Source organism: Mus musculus, chromosome 10 (assembly GCF_000001635.26).
Source record: "Mus musculus strain C57BL/6J chromosome 10, GRCm38.p6 C57BL/6J".
NCBI lineage: Eukaryota > Metazoa > Chordata > Mammalia > Rodentia > Muridae > Mus > Mus musculus.
Genome location: NC_000076.6, coordinates 57,631,652 through 57,654,196, shown reverse-complemented (window position 1 = coordinate 57,654,196; position 22,545 = coordinate 57,631,652). Strand labels below are relative to the sequence as shown.

General features: G+C 39.2%; 1 protein-coding gene across 8 annotated transcripts in view; it reads right to left on the bottom strand.

The window, feature by feature from the left end:
• The window catches only part of Pkib (protein kinase inhibitor beta, cAMP dependent, testis specific), a 109,132-nt gene extending 86,916 nt beyond the window's left edge, over positions 1-22,216 (bottom strand). For 2 of the 8 annotated variants that reach the window (NM_008863.4, NM_001039051.2), the window contains exons 1-2: positions 21,990-22,216; positions 2,024-2,115 (exon numbers count right to left, since the gene is read on the bottom strand). The gene's annotated coding sequence lies outside the window, so the exon portion shown is untranslated. Of the gene's footprint in view, positions 1-2,023; positions 2,116-2,795; positions 3,217-7,745; positions 7,782-8,241; positions 8,363-21,989 lie in introns of those variants that run through there. The other 6 variants (NM_001039053.2, XM_006512602.3, NM_001039052.1 and 3 more) reach the window with 6 other exon arrangements.
• Between the last annotated feature and the right edge of the window lie 329 nt (positions 22,217-22,545).

Sequence of the window (22,545 nt, the reverse complement as noted above, 5' to 3'; positions counted from 1 at the left end):
TTTCCCTGTGCCCTCTAGTGAGTCTGGCTAAGGGTTTATCTATCCCATAATCAGCTTCCAAACGCTGACACCATTGCATACCCTAGCGAGATTTTGCTGAAAGGACCCAGGCATAGCTGTCTCTTGTGAGACTATGCCAGGGCCTAGCAAACACAGAAGTGGATGCTTACAGTCAGCTATTGGATGGATCACAGGGCCCCCAATGGAGGAGCTAAAGAAAGTACCCAAGGAGCTAAAGGGATCTGCAACCCTATAGGTGGAACAACATTATGAACTAACCAGTACCCCGGAGCTCTTGACTCTAGCTGCATATGTATCAAAAGATGGCCTAGTCAGCCATCACTGGAAAGAGAGGCCCATTGGACACGCAAACTTTATATGCCCCAGTACAGGGGAATGCCAGGGCCAAAAAGGTGGAGTGGGTGGGTAGGGGAGTGGGGGGTTGGTATAGAGGACTTTTGGGATAGCATTGGAAATGTAAATGAGGAAAATACGTAATAAAAAATATTTTTAAAAAAGTGTATACTCTAGCAATGGATGATAAGTGTCTGATGAAAGTGAGATGCCTTGTTCTTAAAGCCAGTATTTTAGCTTTTGTTCTCCATACTGGTCAAGGACATAGGTTTGACAGTAGACAGAATTAGACTCATATCAAACTTCACCACCCACTGGCCAAATATGTGCAGTTGGCTACGCAGTCAGCCTTCATGACAGAAGGGAACAACCCTCTTCACCTCCTGCCAGAGCTGTCATGAGAACTGAATTAATGGTTTCTGTTTATAAATCCTGAGCATTCATGCCACCACAGTGACCTAGTAATTATTTTATATATCAGTTTTAATTGTCTTCAAGTATGTAGCAAGAATCTATAAGTTTATTATTTTCACCATTTTAGAGATTAGAATAACTCCTGTAGAAATGTGTTTTTCACAAAATTATTTTACTAAAATCCTTTGCTTATAGGAAGCAAACGTCAAATGACGATGCTATTCTTTGTTGACAAGTTTGAAAGTGGATATTAAAATTAAAATGTTTCAATAAGACATAGAACTCATTACAACTATCTAAATCTTAGATGTTGGGGAAAAAAAAAAACAGTCTCCAGAAAGCAGGCACAGGGCCTAAGCCTCTGGCAGTACCTACTTGTTGCTGCTGCCTCCCTGTACTGTTCTCTTGGGGATGTTGGGGATGCAAGAATAAGAGTATACGTCACCTAAGATGAAGCCTTGTCAGTGTTCTCACCCATCATTCGAACTATGATGGAGGAACAAATTCCTCACTCCAGACAGCAGAACACAGAACTATGGGTTAGAGTGGCCTCAAGGGAAATTCCATCATTGTAAAGATTGCACATGCCTCAACTGTGTGCATATACATCTATATATCAAGATACATATACATAAATGATTTAAAGATATTCTATATTATTTTCCCAGTCCTCAAAATATATTAATCTGAGTTGTATGTCCACCAGTCAGAACCATCAAGAGAATTTATTTGAAAATAGTCATGCAGTCCTAATGTTTGCAAGGCTGAGCCCAAGGCCTGGGATACATGTTCATGAGCAGCTCAGGCTATATAGCAAGACCCTGCCTGTCTCAAGGAAACAAAACATCATTTACAGGCATTTCTTACTGTGGCCTCTCAGAAAAATATTTCCAGTGAGAGTAATAATTAATGTAATGAATTTGTATCCAGCATTAAAGACTAGAATTTTAAAAGATTTTAATGACCAGTTGGCTTTCACTGAGAGAAATTTAAAGAGAGACAGCTAAGAAGAATAGAAATATCAAAAGATGGTCTTTCTCTACTTCCCCCAGTCCCGAGGTTACATCAGATGGAAATGTGTGTAGTGTTTGCTATTCATCACTAGAAATGGTTGACAGGACAGTATTGAGTAACTTTCTAAACTGAGGCCAGTCTCTCCCTAGCCATCCTTTGCTGTTCCCTGGCTTTAGAGTAATAAAGATATAGTCAGTGATAGCATCAGTCCAAGGATCAACGGGACCAAAACTTTACCTACCTTTATCGTTCCTCTCCGAACCTGGTTTCAGGGGCTTTATGGTTTCTGCCTCCACAGACTAATCTTGTGTGGTTTCCAGTATATCATGACCCCTGAAGGAAACAAACAGCAAGAAAAATTATAAAGATAAATGTCTCTGGTTCTTTGTTCTTCATTGAAATAAACAAGAGCTTTCTTGAGCAAAACCATGTCACTTAAAATGATAAAATAATCTCATAATTTTTCTGTTTCTCTAAGATTAGGAGGACAGATTTCTTAAGCAAACAGCTGCCTGTCTTTATATATACATGCACATACATACAATGCATACATATATATTAAGAAATATGAATGTACTATGTATACCAATTATCTTCTGATAGTTGAGCAACCTTCCTTGGGTTTTCTGTCAAACTGTGTATGAAGAGCTTAAAATAAAAACACATGTTTCTTTTCACATTTTCAAATTTCCATTTCAAGTGGATCCTCTGTGTGAGTGGCAGCCTCTCTCAACCCTGTGCCTGCAAAGGTGACATACCCCTACAGCAGTTGTCTTTGAGTCCTAATGCATAGGAGCAAGACCACTGTATTCCTCAGTCATATGCCACAGTATTGGAATTCTTGAAGAAAAATATCCAATAAAATCCAGCTTACACATAATGCCTAAAGGTTTCCTGGGAACAGGCAGCTGACCTACATGCAGTTTTTCCGTTTGTATTCTTTTAGGTTTTCTACATAAAATGTCACCCTTTTAAAGATAATAATACACACACACACACACACACACACAAACCTGTTATTTTCATTTCCATAGATCAGATGCTGAATTTGAGGCTCATCGTTTGCCTTAGACAGAGCATTGACAATCCTGGCTGTCTCTCTAGATTACCTGGGATTAAAGGATGGCCCCATGCAATGAGACAGCAAATGTGCCTCGGTTAATATTCCTGAAGAACAAGAAAGAGCAAAAACAAAAATCTGCTACTTCTAGCACTAGATCTGTCCTGGGCCCCCCGGGAAGGAAGCGGCTCACACTCCTACATCTTGCTGTTTCCCTTTATGGATGGGAAGTCCTAAAGAGTTTCTGCTTCCAGAGATAACAAGTATATTCTTATGTGTTTGGATATCAAAAAGACCCTGAAGTTAAAAGAGAGAGAGGAAATACTACAAGTTCTCACTCATGTCTGGAACCTAAAAGTCCACGTAGGTCTCCTAGAGGTAGAAGAGGATGAGGTCACAAAAGGATAGGTGACAAGGGGGTGGGGGATGGGCAAGGGGACAGCAATGGCAGATGATGCAGGACAAAGCCACCATTAGAAAGGACACTCCTTATATTCTATGGTACAGTAGGATGACCATTGTTAACAATTTGTTTCCAATATTTTTACAAAGGTAGTAACGTCCTTATCACAGAGAAGTGAAATGCCTATGGTAATTACCTGAGTTTATAAAATTACATATATCAAAACATCATGTTGTATGTTGGTTAAAAATAAAATAAGAAATAGGACTCAAAAAAACATTATGTCTTGATTTAACAAACTTGGCACTTAAAGTAAAAGTATCATTTAGAATACAATATCAACCATTTTCTTTGATACATTGATAATAACACAGGAATTAATAAATACTTTTAATAAAGAAATAGCTGGAAAGATTGCTCAACCATCAAGAAAAATTTGCTGTTCTCACAAAGGACTCAGTTCCTAGCACCCTCATCACAACAGCCTGCAACTTCAGTTCCTGAGGATCTGAAACCTTCTTCTGGCCTCTGCTGGCACCTGCACATGTACACACACACACACACACACACACACACACACACACAAATAAAAGTATTCCTTTTGAATTGCAGGTTAGCTAAAGATGTATGCACAGCAGCACATATGCTATGCTTACAAATAAAAGATATCAACTCAGATTCTATGTAGTCAGTATAATGGCCTCAAAGAAATTTTTTGTTTGGACTAAAAGCTCACAGAAAACCACCACTAACCCACTTTTCTCTGCCCTCTAATACATGGCATTGCATGAACAATCCATCCTGCTGGGTCCAGGTAAAATTTTATGAGAGTCTAGCTGACACTGGATGAAATAATTGCTGGTTAAAGTTCATGAATAAGTATCTTATTGCTTTGACATCCCTACTGCTTTATATAATTAATCCTCAAAAAGTTGCTGGGACTCATAAACCAAATGGGAAAGGTAAATATATCCATGGCATAATTGATGTTTATCAGACTAATGGATGAAAATCCTTACTTTAATACTAACTCTGTTTCTAGGAGCTGAAGAGGTTTGCAGCCCCTTAGGAGGAACAACAATATGAACTAACCAGTATCTCCAGAGCTCCCTGGGACTAAACCACCAATCAAAGAAAACACATGGAGAGACTCATGGTTCTAGCTGCATATGTAGCTGAGGATGGCCTAGGGTCATGAATGGGAGGAGAGGCCCTTGGTACTGTGAAGGTTCTATGACCCATAGGGGAATGCCTGGGCCAGGAAGCAGGAGTGGGTGGGTTGGGGAGTAGGGGGATGGAGAGAGGATAGAGCATTTTCAGAGGGGAAACTAGGAAAGAGGATAACATTTGAAATGTAAATAAAGATAATATCTAATTAAAATTTTTAAAAAGGGAAAAAACAAACAAAACAACAACAAAAAGAATAACACATCTAAACTTACCATCTCCATCACCTTAAGAAAACAATTGAGTATTGTCTATTCATATATTTATGCAATTTATCTCTAAAATGTTATCTTCCAAAACAAAAGCTCTATGCCTATTAAGCAGTCATCTGCATCCCTCCCTCCCAGCACCCCTAGTCATCACTGTTCACTTTTCTGCGTTAGACTATGTATTTCTTATAAATCTGTTATTTTGTGACTGGCTAGTTTTTTTAGCAAGGCATTCTCCAGACCTTCCGATGTGATAGCACATGTCAAAATCTCCTTCCTTGTAAAAGGCTGAGTAAAACCACAATCTACATACTATATCTTGTGAACATGACTTGCTTCCACATTTTATGTCATGAACCATGCAGAACACTTTACACTTTATTCCATTTAACCATCACAACCTACCAGAATGAATTATTTTATTTTTTTCCCCGAGACACAGTTTCTCTGTGTAGCCCTGGCTGTCCTGGAACTCACTCTGTAGACCGGGCTGGCCTTGAACTCAGAAATCCTCCTGCCTCTGCCTCCTGAGTACTGGGATTAAAGTGTGTGCCAATGCCGGCTTTGAATGCTTTTCAAAGCTTAATGATATATCCATCCCCAAGGACATACAGCTAATAAATCCCAGAACCAGGATTTAAGCTTAGCTCTGTCCAACTCTAAAATTGGACATGATGAGACTCTGTAATATTCTTGGACTTTTGATTCTACCTTTATATATCTTCTCACCTAGATAATTTTCTCTTGAAAATAAATGTGTTTTATCTTTATAAATTTCAAAGCCCTAAAATAAGTCTAGTGGATTGACTCCAAAACCAGTTAAAATGTTATTTATTTCTACAAATTACTTTCTAACCACTTATCCTTCATTCACATATTATACTAAAAAAAAAATACACTTTCTTATTTTACAAAACAAGATAAACAACAAATAGAAGCAAGACTGTTAATGCCTGCTGAACTTATTCTCCTCTTCAGAGGCTTTAATGGGTACAAAGATACTTGATCAAAAGGGGTTCTTACTACAGAGAGAGAGAGAGAGAGAGAGAGAGAGAGAGAGAGAGAGAGAGAGAGAGAGAGAGATCATAAACCAAGCAGCTTAGTTACCCAAGTGATTATGTGGTTTAAAAGACAAATTTGCTGGGCAGTGGTAGTGCATGCATTTAATCCCAGCACTTGGGAGGCAGAGGCAGGCAGATTTCTGAGTTCAAGGCCAGCCTGGTCTACAGAGTGAGTTCCAGGACAGCCAAGGCTATACAAAGAAACCCTGTCTCAAAAAACAAACAAAATACAAAAAACGAAAACAAACAAACAACAACAACAACAACAAAAAAGACAAATTCATTGTAAATACTGACATGACTGCCCTCATAAAATGACATAGTGCTTATGGAAGAAAATAATGACTAAGATCATGGATTTTGAAGACTGATTTTTCTACACTGTCTTTGGCCAAGCTACTAAGTATTCTATACCAGCCTAAGACACCATCTATACAATAACCTTAAGAGTCAAGTATTTTGTATATAGTTTTTAGAATTAGCTTAGCTATCTATCAATAAATGAAAGTATGAAGAAAATGTGATGCTTATACACAATAGAATTTTGTTTAGCCACAAAGAAAACTGAAATCTTGACATTTGCAAGAAAATGGATGGAATCAGAAATAAGCTATACTCAGAAATCCAAATAACACATTTTGTCTAATATTCAAATATATATATATACACATATATATATACATATATATATATGTATATATATATATATGTACACATATATACATATATGTTTGGATAGGCATGTGTGTGTTTGTGTGTGTGTGTTTGTGTGTGTGCATTAGTCAGAGATCTACCTGCCTCTTCTTCCTAAATGCTGGGATTAAAGGTATGTGCCACCACTGTTCATTGGAGATATCTTAAGGAAGTTAGAAGGAGATAAAAGAGAGGTTAATGAAATTCATGTGACAGGGAGGTAGAGGAGAGATATTTGAGAAGAAAAAGAGAATCTTCAAGAGGGAGTAGGAAGTTGAAAACAGTGAGAGACGGGAATGAATTAGAACAAAGTATTTACATGTATATATTTATGCTTCCTAATATTCATAAAACACATATATGTATATATATATGAAAATGCCATAACAATTCTTTACTTTCTATGCTACCTTAAAATTTAATTTAAAAATAACAAATAACTTTTAAAGTTTAAATAGTCTAGTATTTAAGTCACATAGAACAACTTCTAGCAAAAATGTATTCTATATGTTTCAGATTATCAACATGCATATAAGATAAATGACAGTTCTTTCTAATTGTAAATGTTCGTAGCATAGAGACAGCATCAAGAACCTTACAGAGATGTCCACTTTCCTGTGACTACTTATATAAAGAACATCAATGATGCACTAACTCTACCATCTTCCATGCATCAATGTAAAAGAATGTGTGTTAAACAGATCTCTGTATGAAAGACTTAGCAAGAATTTTTAAAGTTTTCATTAATTTATTTATTCACTTTACATCCTGATTGCAGCTCCCTCCCTCCTCTCCTTCCAGTCCCACTCTCACATACCCTCCCTCTATTATCCCCTCCCCTTCTCCTCAGATAAGGAGAAGCCCCCCCATGGGTACCAACCCATTCTGGCATATCAAGTCACAGCAGGTCTAAGGGCATCCTCTCCCACTGAGTCCAGACAAGGCAGCCCATCTAGGAGAAGGAGATCCATAGGCAGGCCACAGAGTCAGGGACAGCTTGCTCTAATATTTACAAAAAATAAAAACTAAAACAGATCAAACAGAGACTTCACACTCCACTTCCAACAAAGGCTGGAATTGTCCCACACTATCCTGGGCTGAATCTTGGTCTGTGAAAAATTTGCCAGAATCTTCACAAGCATTTGCTCACCAAAGAAACATTGACTTCCAACATGAGAAGTCAGTTGTCCTCAGAGATTTAATAAGTTTCCACATTTTTTATCAACTCTTGATGAGTAATGTATACACTATATAAAATTAAAAATGAAATAAGATGAGTTGGGGGTTTAGCTCAGTGATAGAGCACTTGCCTAGCAAGCACAAGGCCCTGGGTTCAATCCTCAGCTCTGGAAAAAAATTAAAAAGAAAAATATTTTTTAAAAAAATGAAATAAGACAACGTCTTTACCATTCTGTACTCAATGGGATATCTCAAATAGTAGGAGCAAATTATGTTGATATTGAATCAAGTACTTGACTCAACAGGATCTCTTGACCAGATTAGAATTAGCTTGCCAGTTTTTCTCAAATGTAAATATTTGCTTGGCTTACAGAATGTTAACCAAGGGACAGTACCTATTCCATGTACTACAATGAAAAATGGCATCTCATTGGCCCAGAAGACCTTCCTTACAATCAAGCCTGAAGGACAAAAAAACCCAGTCAAGTTACTTGTGTGAGAATTTTTGCTGCCACTTCTATGTGTCTTTCCCCAAGTTTACATGTAATTCAATTTACAATTCCATAAAAGGTGTGTATGTCCACAGTATACAAGTTACCATATTTGATGATACGGTCAGAAACTTACTGATAACACCATGCCTCTGAGGGTAGTCCGGACTCTTCCAAGATGTTCTGTCCCTCCCAAGGGGAGTAGACCCACTACTACTTTGATACTCCATGGAGGCTGATGTGGCACCAAGAGGCCCCTGGTTGCTCAGCAACAATCCCTTATGACTGCCCCAGAGGGACTGCTAGGCGACAGTGCTTCACTTGTCCCAGCTATTCCCAAGAACACTCCCAGCTCAGTAGCTCTCAAGTGAGCCAGGTTCACAGGATGCTAGGGGTACCTGGTTCTATGACTACATACATAATGTACACACATGCTTCTCAGGAAACTCTCCACTGTTGCCAAATAAAAATCTGGTCAGAGTTATTTTCCAGCACGAAGGGTACTTTGAATGTATCCTTGATTTAAACTCTATCCTTGGAGAGTTACAGAATCTGTCAGGAAGACTAAAGCAACGGAAACAAACTCTAGAAAAGTCTAAGTACTGAAATAAATAATAAATGAGCCAATATTTATTCAGTCACATTTAAAGTATGACTTCTAAAGTTTTCACTGTTTCAAAGAACTTAACAATTTACATACTTTCTGTTCACAGAAAAGTGGAGAAACACAAGAATTAAATCACAAAGCTCCTGGAAAACTATGCCAGACATATTTGGAGCTGCGTCCAATGACACATGGTTATTCCAGGACTTGGGAGGCTGAGGAAGACATGTTGTATGAGACCGTTTGTGGCTACATAGTAAGACTCTCTCAGGAAGGACAAAAGGGAGGGAGGGAAAGAAAGAGCAAGAAAGAAAGAGGAGAGAAAATTTAACTCTACAAAATATTTAAGTGTACAACTCTAGTTTAGCATAGCAACTTCCAGGCAAAACTTTCATTTTTTTTTTATGTATAGTTAAACCCACATTGAGATGTTCTGTCCCAAAGTTACCATAGCAGCTCAACCAACCTAAAGTCATCATATTTTCTATATCTGACCCATTCTTTGAAGGCAACATGTAGTAAATAATCTGAAAACTTTCCCCAACCAGTCATGAGTTCTTCTCTGACCTCATTCCCCCAGTGTTCCCAAACTCTTCAGGAGAAAAGGAAGGATTCATGCAGAGGTGCATGGGCCATTAGTCATGTCACCACTTTACAAATGGAATTCCATTACACTTCCAATTCAAAGGCTTCAATAAAGACCAAGCATATATACCCTGACTCACAAAAACACTTCTGAATCTATTTCCTGTTCAACGTCAAGCTCCATCTGCTGCTGTCCCATACAGAGCACTTCCATTATGTTGAATGAATCACAATTCCTCAAACACACCTTGCACTTCATATCTCTTGGCATTTTCCCAGAACACATTCCTCTTTACCTGAGAAATGACTGGCTATCTTTTAAGATCTGGCAATTATGTCATCCTCTACAGAGTAACTGGCCCTGATTTCAAGATTACTGATAAAGACAGCCGATCATTTCCACACTTGATCAAAGTTGCTATGGTGAATTCAGTCACATGGTTTTGAAGTTGTTTATTTTCCCATTAATCTTGTACTCTTTTAACAGCCTACACTACACCCAACTTGACCTTGTTGAGGCCTGGCCTAGTCCTTAGGATTAAGGAGGTGACCATGGGATAATGGATTGTTGATTAGAGAACAGTGATTTAGGGAAAAATTGCAAAATTTATAAAGACTGGGCATGTTTTGGTGTCTTCTACCTTTCTTTTATCTCCCAAATACATCTAGGATGGGAAGTGATATAATTTGCCAAAAATTAAAACAAAAACTCCATTTCCTAACTTCTCTTAAACTATAATGAATGCTTCTACACTAACTTATCAGATATCCCTTGAGTGACATTGTTCTTATAATCTGGTCACCTGTATTCTTTTTTTTTTTTTTCCTTGCAATACTAATCCATGGGTTTTTTTTTGTTTTGTTTTGTTTTGGTTTGGTTTGATTTAGTTTTGGCAAATTAAACAAGCATTCTGCCACAGAGTCTCCTGAATCCCCAGTCTGTGTCTCTCTTACTAGAGTCACGATAATGGAACACTCAAAGGAGCGCTACATCCAGGAGTCAATCACCGATACTGACCTGGATCCCATCTCAGAAAAATAATTCTCCATCCTAATCAGCAATTGGTTTTGGTTTGTTTTTCTTTTGAAATGGGCACTCATTTAGCTCAGGCTGGCTTCAAACTTGTTATATGGCCAAAAAAATGACCTTAAGTCTCTCATTACTGGCTTGCATCAACATGTCTGGCTTATGTGCAGGTACTCTGGATTGAATGCAAGTTATCCTAACTGTAAAACCTCCAAAATAGTCCCAAGTCAGCATTTATTCAATATCTGCTCCTTTCAAAGTACTAGTTGAAAAGTTAAATAGGACCATGGGAAAATAGTACACAAAAGCTTATGAATCCGGCAATCAGTCACAATATCCCACAGTCATTCCTTTTCTCTAGCACCCCTGGAGCTAGAGACATATATAAGCCTTGTTCTCACAGGTTTACTTAGTACCGAAGAGCCTGAGGTCCATAGACCTGTGCATGAGCAACTCTCAAGCATGTTTACACTAAGAGTAGAGTGAGTACCTAACTTGAACACAAATTCTGAAGATTAGAAATCTTAATTCCTAGCCTGCCTGTGTTTACACATATGAAAAGAATTCTTAACTCAGTGAGTTGACCAGTTATATGCCCTACTAAGGCTGTGTTTCTAGTGTGTAAATATATTTTTTTTCTTTCTCCACCATTAGTCCTCAATGCACAGGCACCTCATTGACTCAATCTAAACCCCTATGTGCAGCCTTCACACTCAAACATCAGTCACAAACAGTGGAGATGTGTTAGATGCTAGGAAAAGGGGAGACAAGCTAACACTGTCATCTCTATGATGCGAATACACTGGAAGTGCAAAAGTCAGAAAATTCTGGAAAATAAAAGGGCAAATAAGTAGTAGAGCTAAGTTCTGAATCCAGCTCTAACTAAATCTTACTCTTTATATACTCATTACCTTTGTTGAACAGCCACTTGATATTATTAATCACTAGTTGATCAATAATAAACCAAAAACCTCTATTATTTTACTAATTCTGCTAATGACCATTTCTCTTCCATCATATTTCAATATACATTCATACATATTATATATAAATTATATATTTATTTTTATATATTTCATATATTATATTTATTATGTAATAAATATGGTATATATATTTGTATATAAAATTAACCTTCTACAACACACATAATGCATACGCGCATGCAAACACACACATATATGTATATATATATATGTGTATGATATATATATATATATATATATATATATATACATATACATATATATATGTGTGTGTGTGTGTGTGTGTGTGTGTGTGTGTACACACACACATACATACCAGATATATATCAGACTGAGGAAAGACTTTGTGTTTAAATTTGTGGCTAATGTTAATAAATACTACATTTTATTAGTGATAATATATATGTATATATGTGTAAACACAGTCTTTAGTCTGGTATTTAAAGCCTTTCACAACAGCTTCAATCTCTATTTCTACTCTTACCTTCTCTGAGTCCTGAATAGTGTTTGCTTTGTCTTATCCTTTTCTGCATTTGAGCTTTTGTTTCTGCTATTCTGGACCATCCTTCTGAATAGCTAAGTTTATTTTTCTCTTCTTTGAATTCTCTGAAGTTCTTCAACACTTTCTATTTCTTTAAGAGATGGATAGTTAGGCTGACTGTCTTCCATCACTTGCCATGAGCAGACAGAATTCTAAGCACCCAAACAAAGAAGATGAGTCTCACTCATTCCTGCTGACATCTATCACTAATAAACACACAGAAATGCCTGCATCCAAGAGGATGTGGTTAAGTGGGCGTTTGTTTGTTTAAGGTTAGTTAGCCTTTCACCTAAAAAAACAAAACAAAACAAAACAAAAACAAAAATACCAGACTTAGTAAATTCCAAAGTGCATTAAAACTTTCAATAAACATTCTTAAGTGTTCTTTATTTTTATTTTATATGTCTAGATGTTTTGTCAACATGTATGTTTGTGTTCAATGTGCATGACTGGTGACCACAGGAACCAGAAGATGACAGTAGAGTCTCTGAAACCCAGGTTACAGATGGTTATAAGCTGCCATATGGGCACTAGGATTCAAACTCAGGTCCTCTGGAAGAGCAGTGAGTGCTTTTAACCACAGCGCCACCTCTCCAGCACTAAATAAATGTTTATGATCACTCTTAAGCATGAGCATGAAAATGCAACCTAAAGACATGGAACGTGGACTCTTTTTACAATAATATATGTAGTTTTCTGTAATGATTTTATGATGAAAACTGAACTCAATTTTGTCATAGTAGTATAATTATGTTGAGAAAAAAATCTGAAATCCCAAAAAATAAGGTATTTGTCTGTTAGCACGTGACTAATTACAAGTGGAGGTGGCTACAGAGCAAGCTTTTTCATTTGTAGCTTAGTGATTTTTGAGTTATTCTCTCTACAATCTTTGTCTGTATTTTCTCAAGTGTTAGTCACAGATATATAGTTATATAAAGGAGAAAGATTTTCTTTCACACTTATTATTTCTTTTCAAATTATTATTTGGATTCAGACTATATACAATAAAGTTCATTAATGATAATTAAAGAGGATTATACTTGAACAAGATTTATTTCTACAAAGCTTACTTACTTCTTACCCAAAAATACAAAGAATACAGCAAATATCAAGATATTAAAATACATAATAATGATGATATGTATGTGATGATGAAGATATATAATAATGATAATAAATGTCACCAACAACTTATGTGCTAATAATATTCATGGTTTTCACACATAAAACAGCCTTTGGAAACAGACCTTCGCTTGGTTTCATTACCCGTCTGGTTTCCTTTTAGCCAATCCATCTTCAGGGTAGAAGAGGCCAGTAAATATTTTCCCTGTGCTTTATCTCGGGCTCTTCCTTCTCTTTTCAGGCTCTGCCAGATTCACTTGTGCCCAAGATTGACACTGAGACTAAGGCCAGATTAATCAAAGTTTCACATGCCCTAATCACAGCTGTTTGTTAGGTCCCAACATGACTCACACCTGCCCAGAAAGCTTGTTACATTCCCCACCCCCACCCCCACAGCAGTAGCTTCCCACATGGACTTATGGAATAAATTGATGGAACAAGAGACTTACTAAAGCCTGGGTAGATATACCTTGTTCTCTTTGAATGTATGCTTTAGAAATTAATTATAGAACTGTTGACAGCTTTTTTTTTTGTTTTCAGAGTAAAGCTTGATAATGAAGTGAATAAAGAGGGAGAAAGAAACTGTTGTGGTTTTTTTTCCAAAATAATTTTAGTTTGCATCAAGCTGTGACTAAAAGCCGAGTTTCACAAATCTCATAAACACCTCTTGTCCCTTTGTGCTAACTTGACATATATTTGCTATTATGGAACATGGTAATAATCCTTAAAATATGGTTAATTGCTTAAGCATCTCCACTCACAACAGATGGAAAGGTTAAGAGATGGAGCAGAATTGTCTAATACTTACGATAAAGTGTCAGTACACAGCTTTAAAGGGAAAATGAAGGCAGGTGGTTGTAAAAAATAAATTTCTACTTTCAAAAGCAGGAGTTTTTAAATCAAACCAGAACCCCAAACATAGGCTGATAAAGGTGAAATAAGTTCTGCTGAGATTTATTGGAAGTTTAACAGCGTTTAGCCAACATCCACCCTATTTCAAAGACTGCCTGAGATCTACTGTGAGAGGCAACTGTTTCTCACTTCCTCTGAAACCTTTCCCCATTATTCCCAATGCAGATGAATGAAAGCCAAGGTTCACCCTGAGACTAGTAAGAGAATATTTCGTATCTCTACTGTTGATTTCATATGGACTCTGAGATGCTTGGCTTCCAACAATGCTGAAGGGCAGCGGCCAGGGAAGGCTGCAGTAGATGCACTACCCACCTTTCCACACTGCCTTTTTGGGGCCATCTTTACCCCTGACACTAAGAATGAGAGCTGGGTGTGTACCACACTTAGACTTTTTAAAATGTCCAGGATGACAAGAGTTATCCTTTTCAATTCCCGTCAGTTTCCAGTGGACCAAGGATTTGGATTTATGTGATCATCAAAATAAAGTCTGATACTTTCTAGTTAATGACTGGACAGAGGGGCTAGGGTATAGTAGAACCAGTTTAAATATAACCCTGTCTAGTTAACGAATAAATGAGACTCAGGCTACAGTTACATTATTTTAGTTTGACAATTACTGGGTGTGGCCCCTAGGGTACTTTTCTAACTGCTGCCCTGGCTACTTCCCCAGCAGTGTCCCCCAAATACTTGCTGTTTCTCCCAGCCATGTGCTCATGGTCCATCTCCTCCCCAGGCCTCATGGTGGCTTCTTCCTCTCTCCCTGGCTCGACTCCCCCCTCCTCTTTGCAACCCCCAACCAGGTAATTCAAACCCCACCTACTTCCAGTAATTGGCTGTAGTCATTTTTGTTTAACCAATAGTTTTAAGTTAAGGAACAAGGTTTGCACAACAAAAACTTGCAAATGTGAGAACTCCCTCACAGGCCTAGAACTTTGGGCATAAAATTTGGTATTACAATGCATAGCAACAGTCAAAACCTCAATACTAGGAAGATGCCTCTGTGGGTAAAATGCTTTCAGAAAAAGCAAGCACAAGGACCTATGTTTAGATCTCCAGCACTCATGTAAAATCTTGGAGTTATGCTAGTTTGTAACCCCAGCACTAGACAGAGCAGGGACAGACCTATCCCAGGAGTTTCCTGGCCAGCCAACCTAGCTAAAATGTCAGTCTCTGAGGACAGCAAGAGAACCTACCTCCAAAGCCAGCATCAACCTCTGTTCTCTACCTGTACATAAGTGGGTGAGTGTACACATGCACGCACGCACACACGCACACACACACACACACACACACACACACTACATGTGAACAAAATAAAAGACTGAACAAAAACACTCTTTAATTGTTCATCCAGAAAATGCAGCCATAATACCAGTTTCATAAGTCGAAAAATAAAAGAAGCATTGGAACATACCTAGTCCGAGGCCTGGCAACCGATCGCTTCCGTTTCCTTAACATGGCCATTTCCATAGAAAATGTTTAAGAACTGCTCTCCCTTAAACTCCATTACAGGCCGAAGAGCATGCAATGTTTGCGACTCCCACTTCATAAAACCCCTCTCCTTCAGGAAACAGTCCCGTGGCTTACCTTTTCTAGAGTCACAGCCTCTCCCACCATTGAGTTGTTTTATCGTTGAATAAAAGTCAATTTGACTCAGTGTCCCAAGACACCAATGAATATTGAACACTGATGCGTCTCCTCACCTCCTATTTGCTCCTCCTCATGATCACAAAGCCTTGCCTTTCATCTTGTCAAATCAAAAGCTCTATTAGCCATCCTCCTGCCATTACTCTTACAACCCTGACCTGTGGTTATATACACATACGGAAGTTCTTTGTGGTTATAAACACACTCGTTGCTACAAAATGTCTCTTTCCAACTTCTTCTTGGGCTTTCTGGGGGCACTCTCTGAACTCTGTGCTTCTGCATTCTTACCATAAGGAGTCTCACCATATTCTCTCCTCTATACCAACACTAATGTTATCTCTTGAGCTTCCATACAGCGGCCTCTTAAATATCACACCTCTGATTTATTTCTTACACATAAGGTAGGGCTTTTATTTTCATATGTGGTCACATTCCCAGGTTCTAAGGAGGAAAAAAAAAAAGGAGGATATACGATTCAGAATACACATCAAGTCCACTCTCAATCTCAAATTGCTGTGCCCATAAATTGTGCCAGCTTGTAGCCTCACACCAGAGAAGCATTTGGCAGTCTGTCCTTACACAACTCAGCTATCATCAGGCCCAGTCCTTTAAGGCTCTAATAGTTCTGGAACCAGAATATTACCTACTCTTCCTCATTTGGATTAATGGTTAGAAATATTTGCTTGCACTGCCCTGCAATCTCCCTGCTCACCTAAGAACTGTAAGAGCGGGGAACGTCTGTAACTTCCTAGACTGTGTGAAAGGCCTGAGTGAGTCAGTCTTTATTTTTTGTCTAACTTTTCCCTCCCATGAGCCGTGCTGCTTCTGCCCCTCAGCACACAGAGTGGTGACAGATGTCCTTCATCAAGGACAGAGGGACTGGGAGGCAAAGCAGTCTCTGAGGAAGTGCTGCCGTTTGTAACTTCTTCTTTGGGTTTGATAGATGTCTTACAAACCTTCAGCGTGTTAACAAAAGTCATCATGTCTGTAATATGGCTGTTTTATTAGATTCGAAAGACCTCTTTGAGAAAGGCAGGCGAAGAGGTCTTACTTCATCATTTCGAGTTTAACCTCTTTGCTCCAGAGGTTCCACAATAAAAGTGGTTATTTTCATTAAAAAAAAAAACAACATAATAAAGTACTATAATTGCTTGGACTGTAAACCATTCCTGTTTACACATGTGTGTGCAAGGAAACAAGAGAGGCAGAGAGACTGAGAAAGTCAAATTGTTTTCTCCTCGAGATATGTAACCTCCGTGCATAAAATAAATACAGACATAAGGAATTTTGTGACAGTTAGATTACAAGCATGCAGAGGAAGGATGTGGAACTCCCCTTCTGTGGTTTTATTTTTGAGGCTGTCACACTGGGCCTCAGTTTCTCCTTTTATTTCAGTCCCTAAATGAGCACTTCCAGTAGCCCATACTGAACATCCGGCCCAGACGATACTTCCTCTTATCAGCAGAACAATGTTAGGACTTCGAAGGAAGAGGGATGTGTGGAGGGAGGATCCTCAGAGGACTTCCTGCCTGTCTCTCTTGTGCTCAAAGGCTTCAGCTGTTGCCACAGCATGTAACTGTCAACTATGTCCTGACTCCATACTGTTTGAAGCATCTTTGTTCCCTTGGCCCTCTTTCCTTCTTGAAAAATCTTGTTTCTAATTCATCGAGAATTCTCCTTTAGATTGCTGCCTCAAATTCAGGAACACACAAAACAAACAAACAAACAAACAAAAAACCCCACAAACTCAGCTCCTGGATATTGTCATACTGAGACTCTGAGGGACACAAATCCTCATTTTCTATAAAGTCCACAGCAGGCACCCTACCTAGGCGGTTGCTATTGCCAGTTGGAAAAAAAAATGCTTCTCTTATTTGAGTAAAAAATAGTAACTCTGTTTCATTTCTCAAAATCAGTTCTACTTCTAGTAAGAAGAAAAATAATAACCAGTTTTGTTTCTGCAGGTATACACAGGAGTGTGACCTAGAACTTTTCCTGTGAAGTTCCATTATCTCACAATGACACAGAAAAGCTATATACAAAGTATATGATAATGTGTAAAACCAACACAGTTACGTGTCAGGATTTTCCCTGTCCCATTACATTAAATATCATTAGTGCAGCAGGAGGTCTGTGACTGGACAGGAAAAAGGGAGACAGAGCTAAGGGTTGCAGGGACAGAGAGCAACTCAGGAGAGAGAGGAAGCAAGATGGATATGGTGGGCCAGGAAGATTCAGATTCCTTGTGGTGTTAAATAGCAACTGGTAGATATATCATAAAAGACAGAATAATTGGGATAACTTGTCTAATCTAGGCGGGCAGCTTTTATCATTATCAATTGGCTCTGAAATTTTTGTAAGGGCATCTTGGGAATTGATAATTTATTGATATATAAACCGTACTGATTTATTATAAGCTTCAAGAATTTTATTTTACTGGGATACTGGAATGTGGAACCACTGACCACAGAGGTTTATGGCTGACAAGGTACAGACAGCTATGAGACAAGTGAACTGGAGCTGGGTAGACGGTGATCAGTCACTGATGAGGCTAGTCTAGAGGCAGAGGCAGCGGGACCACACTGGGGCTGAGAGTTGCTGGCAGTAGTGTGGGAAACCTGACAGCCATTTTAAAATATTTCCTGCAACAGATTTAGAAAAGCATGTGCCAGTAGGAAAGGTCCTACAAGGAAGACTTCTGTCTTGAATTTGTTCCTAATATGTGATTTTGGTAGATGTAATTCCTGAATCTAGGGACCTTAGATTTCCTCACCTCCATTAAGAGAGGATTAATTAGTATCTGCATGACACTTGAACTAAGGAGGCTCCTTTTATTCTACACGCTATCATTTTTTTTTGACATTCAGGAAGGATTTTTGTTTGTTTGTTTGTTTGTTTTTTACTTAGCCAAAACGTTTGCAGTAGAGGAATGGAACATGACCAAATTTACTGTCAAGCCACACAAAATTGGGTGAAAACTGTTGTAACAGTTTTTCAGAGTAGTTTGCTGTACTTGAGCATTAACTTTGAAGGAAAGCTTCCTCTGTGAGTCTCTATCATCTCTCTGCCTATGCACCTATCATCCATCCATCTATCCATCTATCCATCTATCTATCTATCTATCTATCTATCCATCCATCTAGCTATCTATCTATCTATCTATCTATCCATCCATCTATCTATCTATCTATCTATCTATCTATCTATCCATCTATCTATCTATGTCATTCTCACACACACACAATGCTCTAGAACTTTCTACATTTTTACATATAAAACTGATAGCATCGTGTTCTTTTAAAGGGAGACGACATAATTTTAATATATAATCAAGAGATACCATGGTTTAATATCTGCAAAAAAAGAAATTAATATATGAGCTCCCAAAGACTTACTCGTGAATATCCTTAGCTTTGGGGTTCACAGCAGCACATATTGACAACAATGCAGAGTGAGGAAGAAGGCTTGGTGGCATTTGTCACCAAGCCTGACGTTGGGACTTTGGTCCTTGGACCCAAATGGTAGAAGAAATGTATGTACTCCCCCAAGTTGTTCTCTATCCTTCCTATGCATGCTATGACACACTATATTACATGCATGCCTGCTACTATAAATAGGGCAAAGAACCTGAAAGAACCTGAGTAGGTCTTAGGCCCTAAAAGAGATCCTACTAGAACTCTACTGAAAGGGCATAGTATTAAACCAACACCTAAAAGCTTATACCTGTAGATCAGTGCATCCTTTAACCTCCATCAGAGAAGCTTCTTTGTGCAGTACAGATGACTAACCCCCACAAGTCATCCACGGGCAGAGGAAAAGACTCTGAGCTCATAGCACTTAATGGGACATATGCATCATACCCTCTCCTCTCAAGGCTCAGAGATAATCACTAAGAGGATTGGAAAGATTGTAAGAGGTAGAAGCAGTGATGACTCTATTGAAGCAGTGATTTCTGGATAAAACGGGAGAGAGTTGCATTATAAACTCATAGTGGCTGAGACTTTGCACACAAGGTCTTTACAAGATCAAACCTGACACAACCCCAGCACATGGGATGAACTCATGAAGTCTGTGTCACTATTGACAACTGATGACAGGAGACAGGGAGCCCATTTTCTTAAGAGATATGAGCCCTAAAGACTACCCATGCTCCAGTGCCTGGCCTCATAGCTATGCATATGCAGGCAGCACTAAGTCCACTCAGTGGGTTTGGAAAAAACAAACAAACAAACAAACAAACAAACAATGCTTGAAATTTGAAGCTAATAGTGGGTGGAAGGGAAGATATTGGAGGTGATGTAACAAGGACCTGGACTCAATCAAACCACAATAAATGAATTCATAACATTCTCAAATATTATATGAGTATATAATTCAAAGTAAAGAGTTCAAATGCACATCAACTGAAAAATGGACAGAATATGATACGGCAGCACCAACAGAAATTATTCAGCAGTTATAAAGGAACAAAATACAGATGCACACTACAATACAGATGTACCACAAAAGCATGATGTGAATGAATCCAGAAACCAAATAACATATAGTATACTATTTGTCTGCAATGTTTAGACAAAGTAAGCCTGTCTAAAGTAAAAGCAGATACACAATGCCCTGGAGTTCCGATGGGACTAGAAGGCTACAAGTAGGCATGCTGGGTCTTACAAATTGCTGAAGATTAAAACTGGATCATAACAACTATTATACATCCTGGTAAAAATTCTAAAAAAAAAATCATTAATAGGAGGTGGCTTTCTGAAGATCATCTGCTTTTGAAGAGGGTAGATTTTACTATGTATAAATTTATAATCTATATCTCAACAAATTTACCTTTAAATCTGTAATGCAAACTGGATGGGAAGTTAAATAATTCTAAGACTGTTAGAAAAATAATCTGATCTATCATTAATTTAAATATACACTTAAGCTGACTAAAGAGGAGGGAAAAATTCTTTAACAAGAGGGGAATTTGGCACTTCTTAAAATATTCTAGATTGAGTAAGCTCCTGCCTGTAATACTTTGCTGAAGAAAGTCATAGACACAATATTAGTAAATTACTAAAGCTATTCTCTGGGTCTTTTCTTTCTTTATTTCTCAGATATAGATAGATAGATAGATAGATAGATAGATAGATAGATAGATAGATAGATTTAGATTTTTAAAATTGAATCAGTTGAACTTGCCAAGCACTTTTTTTTTCTTTTTAGAAAATAAGCTCCCTAGAGACAGAGTCAGTTGACTGGCTCTGTCTAGTGTCTGGGAGTCACAGGGTACAGCGTTTTGGAGGTGCAATCTTTGGCATCAGAGAGTTGAGGTCACCACATTTTAATTTTCATTTTAATAAGCCAAACTCTGAGCCTCTGAATATTAAATATATTAAATTCAAGGAAAATTTTTAACGTGTCATTAAGGGGGAAAAAGACATCGTGTGAAGTGGATAGATGGATGTTTAAAGGTTACTGTACAAAGAGCAAAACAACCCGTAAGAGTCAGTCTAACCCATTACTTTTTCCGGTATCCAATCACAGGTAAGAGTGCCTCGTTCTGGTTTGTCTTTCGCAGCTGAACATGCCTCTAAGTGGTCATCAGTGTCCAGTATCCACCTGCTGGTCTGCTAGGGTCCAGCTGCTAACCCTGTTGTTTGCTTTAATGGCTTCCCTTGGGCTCAGCACCTGCTCTTCAGGGAGCTTCCCTGAGTCAGGAGTGCTTTCTGATATTATCTTTGAGAAGATGGAATGCCACTGTCATCTCAGCTTGACTAAAGAAGGGAATTGAGTTGTGGGGTCTGAGATGTCCATGAGACCTGGTCACCCTTTACAGAAACCCTCCAAACCTTCAGGAACCCACAAAAGGCTGCAGTAACTGTAGCCAAGAGCAACCTGGACTGGGATGCCTTCTGCCTTTCAGTCTGTGGGACCATCTGGCACTTGAGTCCCTCTTCCTTTATCAGCGAGGGTCCTCGCAGCAAGCAGAGTCTGATATGGCTGCGGGGCACCCCTGAGGTCGCTGGTTTCCTAGCAGGCATACTTTATCAAGGAATGGGGGGAAACCGGTAAGGTGAAGTCTCTTGGCTAAAGCCACAGTTCTGGACGCTTGAAGCGGGTTGGAACTCAGACCTCTACTGATAGAAAAACGAGGCCGGAAGAAAATGATGTGGCGTTGATGGCGTGAGCAGAGAAAGGCTCAGCAACTTATAATCAGAGGTCCCCTGAGTCCACTCTCAGTGGCCAGCGAGCATAAGCCAATGAGCAAACCTCCCAGGAGCACCAGCTTTCACTCCGACAGTCCCCCAGCTCCAGGTGGAAGGATGGGATCTGCTCTGAAATCCCCCTGGGCATGTGCAGACCAGGCATAAAATAGCAAAGTTGAGCTTACATTTTCCCCTCACTCGGTCTCCCCAACTCCCCGAGCCCTTTCCCTCCATCCCCTCTCTAGTGACACCTGCTCGCCGGTACTTACCAGCTGCGCGCAAGAGATGCGGGCGGCGCCGGGCCAGGTCCCTCACGGTGGCGCCTGCTGCCGGCCTCTCTGCGGCACGGAGCTGCGACGCGGCTGGAGCTTGCAGCCGCCTCTGCTCTGGGATGCGGCTGGGCTGAGCTGGTGGCAGCAATGTGTGGGGCGGAGGGAGCCGCTCGGTCCCGCCCCCGCGAGCTGAGCTAGGCTCCACAGGACCTGCCCAGTTAAGCAGAACCTGCCACCGCTGAGCCCCAGGGGACAAACGCAACAGTAGTTCCTGCTCCAGGTGTCCTAAGGGGACAGCCTCTGTGCATGTTCACCGAAGACAGAGTCAGTTCCCTTGAAATTACACACCTCCGCTGCTGTCTGTCTGTCTGTCTGGATGCTGCTATCCTTCCCTCTTATTTACAGGACTTAGGCTCCTGGTATCAGGAGGTTGCACTTTATCTAACAAGGGATGTTTGGAGAAACTAGCTCTGTTGCACCTGGAATCTGGGTGTTCGCGTTTATTTACAGATTCTTTTAGCACATTGGAGTCTCACGCCATAAAGAACACTTC